This window comes from Bidens hawaiensis, unplaced genomic scaffold, assembly GCF_021521415.1.
Source record: "Bidens hawaiensis isolate Kalapana, Puna unplaced genomic scaffold, B.hawaiensis_p1.1 tig00008796_1, whole genome shotgun sequence".
In the NCBI taxonomy this organism is placed as follows: Eukaryota; Viridiplantae; Streptophyta; class Magnoliopsida; order Asterales; family Asteraceae; genus Bidens; species Bidens hawaiensis.
In genome coordinates this window covers 1,036,601-1,042,600 of record NW_027491634.1, presented here as the reverse complement: position 1 = coordinate 1,042,600, position 6,000 = coordinate 1,036,601, and positions in this window count along the sequence as shown.

The following is a 6,000-nucleotide window of genomic DNA, read 5'->3' as shown; positions in this document are numbered from 1 at the left end:
AGCCCCCATAATGTCATGTCATCGACACGTAGAAAATGGGGCTTCGAAGCTCTTCTTCATAACACCACGCTGTGGTTTAAAGTCTCTCGGGCGCCCAATACACACACACACAGGTATATGTATGTGTGTGTGAGAGATGGAGAGAGAGATGGCCCACCTTTACCCCTATTCCGCCCCGGTCGTTCCAAAGGCGCCCCCCCCCCCACCTATTGCGCCACTCGGCGGTGTTCCGCACCCTCCGCGCCCCATAGCATGGAGTCTGATTGGTCTAATGATTGACGGTTTCAAAGTGTTAGATACAACCATCTCATTCTATATGATTAAAGTTCAAATCTCGTGAGTGACAAAAAATGGAATATCTCATAAAATAGTAACTAACTTTTAAAAGTGTTCTAATTAGGTCACTGGTGCATATTTTTCCTAATTGTGTCACTAAATCTTCAAATCAAGTTTCACCGATATTTTTGTGCGTCCAGAAAGAATTGGATGATAAAATGTGGGGGTCGGAATTTGCAATATACGTAGTTAAATTAAAAAATTTTAAAAAACGTTAAGTATATTAAAATTTAAAAATAAAAAATAAAATTCATGTCGCCACTAGCGTCAACTTCAAAAAAAAAAAAGATAAAAAGATTTCCTGCGTGAAATAAAAAAGAAAAAAGGATAAAAAACATGTTAAAACCTTTAATTTAATAAAATATGAAAGTTGAGTGGCTTAATTGGAACACCTTTTAAAGTTAAGTGACCTAATTAAAACATTTTTGAAAGTTGGTTATTATTCTATGAAGTTGCACCTAGGGGTGAGCAATTCGCGGTTCGAAACCGCAAGAATCGGGGAACCGGAACCAAACCGCTAGATATGGATCTACTTTCTCATTACCATGTTCTATTTGTTCATTACTTAATTTATTATTACTAAAGTTATAAGTTATAGGTATTAATATAATAATATTTATCTTCTTCACAGATGAAGGCGTTTCTAAAAGGGGATGTTCTTTCATTTACATTTGGGCTAATGAAGAACTGGCATGAGTAGGTTAGGAGATAGTTGACCTGCACTGCAATTATCAAGTATTTTGCTTAAAGAACCTTGATACTTGATATGTTCTTTGGTAAATTAGCAAAATAGTGTTTGAAGAAACACTAAGTGACCCCGAGTAGATTATGGATAATCTGGGGGTTAAGTAATGTTTCCCACGAGGTTAGGTCCGGCAAAGAAGGATGTTCTTCAGATGACCTGCAAAACAGACACCGTGAGCTCGTCACTGAGAAGGGGGGGGGTTCCTCCTTGTGACCACCCTCCGGCGTGAGAATCAGACTAGATTGCTCTGAATATAAGTGTATATTGAGAGAAATAGCTAGTGAAGGTAAAATACAAGATGATCCTACCGTTCCAAGGTGTTGGAGTATTTATAGCCGAAGGTAGGTTTCCAAGCAGGTACAGCCAGCTGTATAATATTCATGTTCTACCAACTATGGGCTACGCACGTGCCATGCTGGTTGGTGGGTAGGCAGCGGCTGATAGTGACAAGGCCGGCTGTGTACTGTTCCCTTTCCACCAACGGCAGGCTATGTGCGTGCCACGACAAGGGTTGGTGAGTAGGCAGCGGCTAATAGTGACAAACAGTACTAGAGCATGCTCCTCGTACTGTTGTCGGTGAGCTGTCACCCTGTGATTGGTTCATGGGCTGCTTTGGTCAGATCTTGTCTATTTTGTCCATACCTTGGCAGGTATAGTACAAAAGATCTTCCAGAAGCATACGGACTGGCTCATTTGGGCGGGAGTATTCCCGCCTTGCTCATTCCTTCATGTGACACTGAATTATTGAGAGTTAGCGCCTTGTGCGTGTAGCCTTGCTATTAGTGTGGGTAGCCTTCCCTGATGGCTTGTATCCGCAGCTGCGGGGACAGGCGGGGTACTTCACCATTGGGAGGCTTTCCCTGCGGGAACAGCTGGGGTACTGCGCGTAAGGTCTTCATCTCTGAGCATGGTGGGTCCTGCGGAACCAGTTGGTCCTTGCGCAGACGTCCCTCTTCAAGGTGAGTCTTGCGGGTCCAACTGGGCTCTGCTGAGACCTACCTCTTCAGTGTTGGCGTTATAATACCAAAACTTGCCATAACGTGTTGCATTTTCTTTTGCTGTTATTCACTAAATGTAATGTTTTCAATGATTGTATCTAAGTTTTATTTCTTAATGAAAGAACATTATAATTACCCTCCCCGTCTCCTATGATCACAAAAAGTTTTTTTTTTTAAGTTGAACCATTTTGACTTGAACTTATTTTCAGTTGAACACCGTTTAATTCGAACACATTTTGACCCGACACCCAATCCAGCTCACTCGTCTTGATCCGAACTAGGTTGATTTTTTAAGTGGATCGTTTTCACCCAAACACACTCCCGAACCCATTTTAACCCAACACCGACCCAAACCCCTGCAGATCCAATTTATGTCGTGTTCCCGCTGCAACGCGCGGGCTGTTCTACTAGTATAGACACATGCATATACAAAACATTTCTTTTATAATCACATGTATCTTAAATTATGCATCATTAGTCTAAAAATATGGATTACTTGGCTCAAGTTATAACATAATACGAATCTTTGAACAATTATCAAAGACCTAAAATAAATCCAAAATAAGAGCCATTTAAGACAACTTCAAATGAATTTTTCTTCTTATTATTCATAATAGACACATTTACAAACAAACTTAAAAAAGGGAAGTAACATATTTTAAGATAAATAAAAGGCAAATCGGATTTTAATAATCTCATGTTTTGCAGTTAACTGATAAAAATTTCACATAGGAAAATAGATGCGTTGGTCTCACCTTTCACACTAACTATTTTCAATGAAGCTCCGTTAAAAAAAACTTAACGTTGTTATGTATTTTTTAAAATTTCAAATTGATATTTTTAAGGCTTTTGATCAGAGAGAGAACACGAATCAATTGATGTAAAACTTATCTCAAAACAGTACTGCAAACGACCTAGTTTTTGTTAATTGGAAGTTTAAATACCCGAATTGAAGCACTGTTTTGTCGTTTAGACTTTGGAGAATCATTTCGATGTAAGTTTATATCAATCGACTCGTATCTCCGTTCCGATCAAAAACCTTAAAACATCAATTTTAAATTTGGAAAACTTAATGACGTGAAGTTTTTTTTTAACGGAGGTCCAATAAAAACAATTAGCTAGTGTGAAATGTGGGACCGGGGCAGCTATTTTCTGAGTTAAGATTATTATCGGTTTAATTACAAAAATATGAGATTATTAAAATCCAATTTTTCTAAATAAAAATACGTTGGAATACACTATTTAGGGGCGGACCTACTTAGTAGGTTACGGGTTCACGGTAACCCATTGATTTTTGAGTTTTTAATAGAACACCTATATAAAAAAATGGAGTGAACTCACCTCACATATAAAAATGTACCCATAAACAAAGTGAATCATGGTCTAGTGGTCAAGACTCAGCGATAAAACCCATAGTCGATTCCCGTCCAAAGATTTGAATTTGATATTTTGATCGAATATGTTTGTTTATTTGTGGAAACTATAATGAATGAATCATGTTGAAATTATGGGTGCTCTTAGGTTTTTTTTTTAATCCAGGTAATCCGCTTATAAGTTAGCTGTTCGGGTCACATTCAGCAAATAAACGAGTCCAATGGGTTATGAGCCTATGATCAAAATTACCAAAATAAATTGATATTGGGCCGTGAAATGTTTGTGTATGCAAAATTCATGAGTTTTTTTTTTTTTTTTAAAACTAGTGTTGATGGAAAAACTATTTATCATTTTGGTGTTTATGAAAAACTATTCACCAAACTAGTATTATCCATTAGGGATGAGCAAAAATAGGTATGGTACCGATTGGTACCGGTAGGTTTTGAGTTTTCGGGACTGGTACGGTACCGGTACCCGTATTTCCTGAATTTTACCTTAAATACCGGTAACCGAACATTTCGGTACCAGATGTTCGGTTCGGTACGGGTACCAAAAATTTGTGATTTTCAGGATCGGGATTTTTGGTACCGGTACCGGTACGGTGCCGAGCTCATCCCTATATTCCATATATTTTTCACATTTTACTTTTAAATCAACATATTCATGTATTTTTATTTCTTATATTAGTTAATCGATTATCTAAGTCTATTTCATACTTCTTATATATTTTCATCTTATTAATCCGATGGCTTCTTTTTGATATATATATTTTTTTCATTCAACATTTTCTTATTTTTTCTAAATTTTTATTTTATTTTATTTTATTTCTTCTCTTATTTGTTTTCTTTTTGAGTTAATATATTTTCTTATCTTTATCTTTTTCTAAAAAATATATATTCATTTTACGGTATTTGTTTTTTGAGCTTAGTTCAGGTACTGTAACGAACCTAATTAATAAAGCTTTATTCGTGTCAAATAGTTCTCGAAACACATTGTTTTACCGATTTTTAGTTTTATTTTTTTAAATATGTTAATTTTATGATTTTATTTTTCGGATTTAGTTCCGGTACCGTGGAACCTAACCGATACCAACACGAATTCAATTCCATCATTAATGGCTAGGTTCGCTACAGTACCGGAATAAACCAAAAAATAAATTCGTAAAATATCATATTTAAAGAGAAAAAATAAGAAAAATACACCACGGGCGTTGGTAAAACCCAGGAATTGCAGCGACTATTCGACGCGAATTCGGTCAGCATCGGTTAGGTTATACGGTACCGGAACTAAACATGAAAACTAAATTTGTAAAATGAACATATTTAATATAAAAAATAACAACATAAATTGGTAAAACTCGGGTGTTGGTAAAACCCATACGTCGTGGCTACTATTCGACACAAATTCGATCGGAATTGGTTATGTTCGTTACGATACTAAATCTAAACCCGAAAAATAAAATTCATAAAATGATCAATATATTCTAAAAACAAAATGACAGAAAAAATTATATATTTAAAAAAATCATATAAAAGAAGTAATAAAAAAGAAAGATTTAGAATGAGTAAGTAAAGAAAAATACGAGAAGGTTGAATGAGAAAAAAAATGTATTGTATTGATCAAATGAAAATATATAAGAAAAATAAAATAAAAATAGATAATTAATTAACTAATAGAAGAAATAATTGGCTAGGAGAAACATTACGATAAGCTCTTTGGTTTGCCCAGCTTGTGGTAGTGAAGAGGAGTCGGTTGATCATGTTTTTATTTCGTGTGAAGTAGCTCAAAAAGTGTGGTGCTTGATTTCCCAATGGTGTAAGGTTCCCTCAATTTATGCCTTTAGTGTTCGGGATTTGGTGGAGTTACACGCATACTCATTATTTCGTAAAGACAAAGCTAAGGCGCTCCATGCGGTTTGCTTGGTTACGATGTGGTGTCTTTGGAAGAAGCAAAACGCATTAATCCATAATGGGACTCCGATTCAGATTCCTAGCTTGATGAAGAGATAAAGTCTATGGGATTCCTGTGGGTTAAAAATAGGTCCAAAAGGAAAGGGTTGACGTGGGAAGATTGGAGAAGGTTTCGGTTGTAATCTTTATGCTTTTGTCATTTGTTTGTTTTTGTTTCTTTGGTGGTGCCCTTTTGGGTTTTGTCGCCCGCGTGGTGACTAGGATGTATTGTATTTGGTGGTTCTAGCGTCTTGCTAGTTTTATTAAATAAATTTTTGTTAGCCGTTCAAAAAAAAAAAAAAACATTAATATGTTGATTTAAAAGTAAAAAGTGAAAAATAGGTGAAAACACTAGTTTGGTAAATAGTTTTCAATAAACACCAAAGTGATAAATAGTTTTTCCAATCAACTCTAGTTTGGAAAAACAAACTCCAAAATTCATATACACTTTAATGGGCACATTGTCTCAAACTGAAATAAAAATATACGATCTGGAATTTAATTCATACCCTTTAAATGCTTGTTAACTGGAAAGCGAGAAAAGTACTTAAAAATAAATTATACATATGAAAAATTGAAAATATTGAGTAACATTATA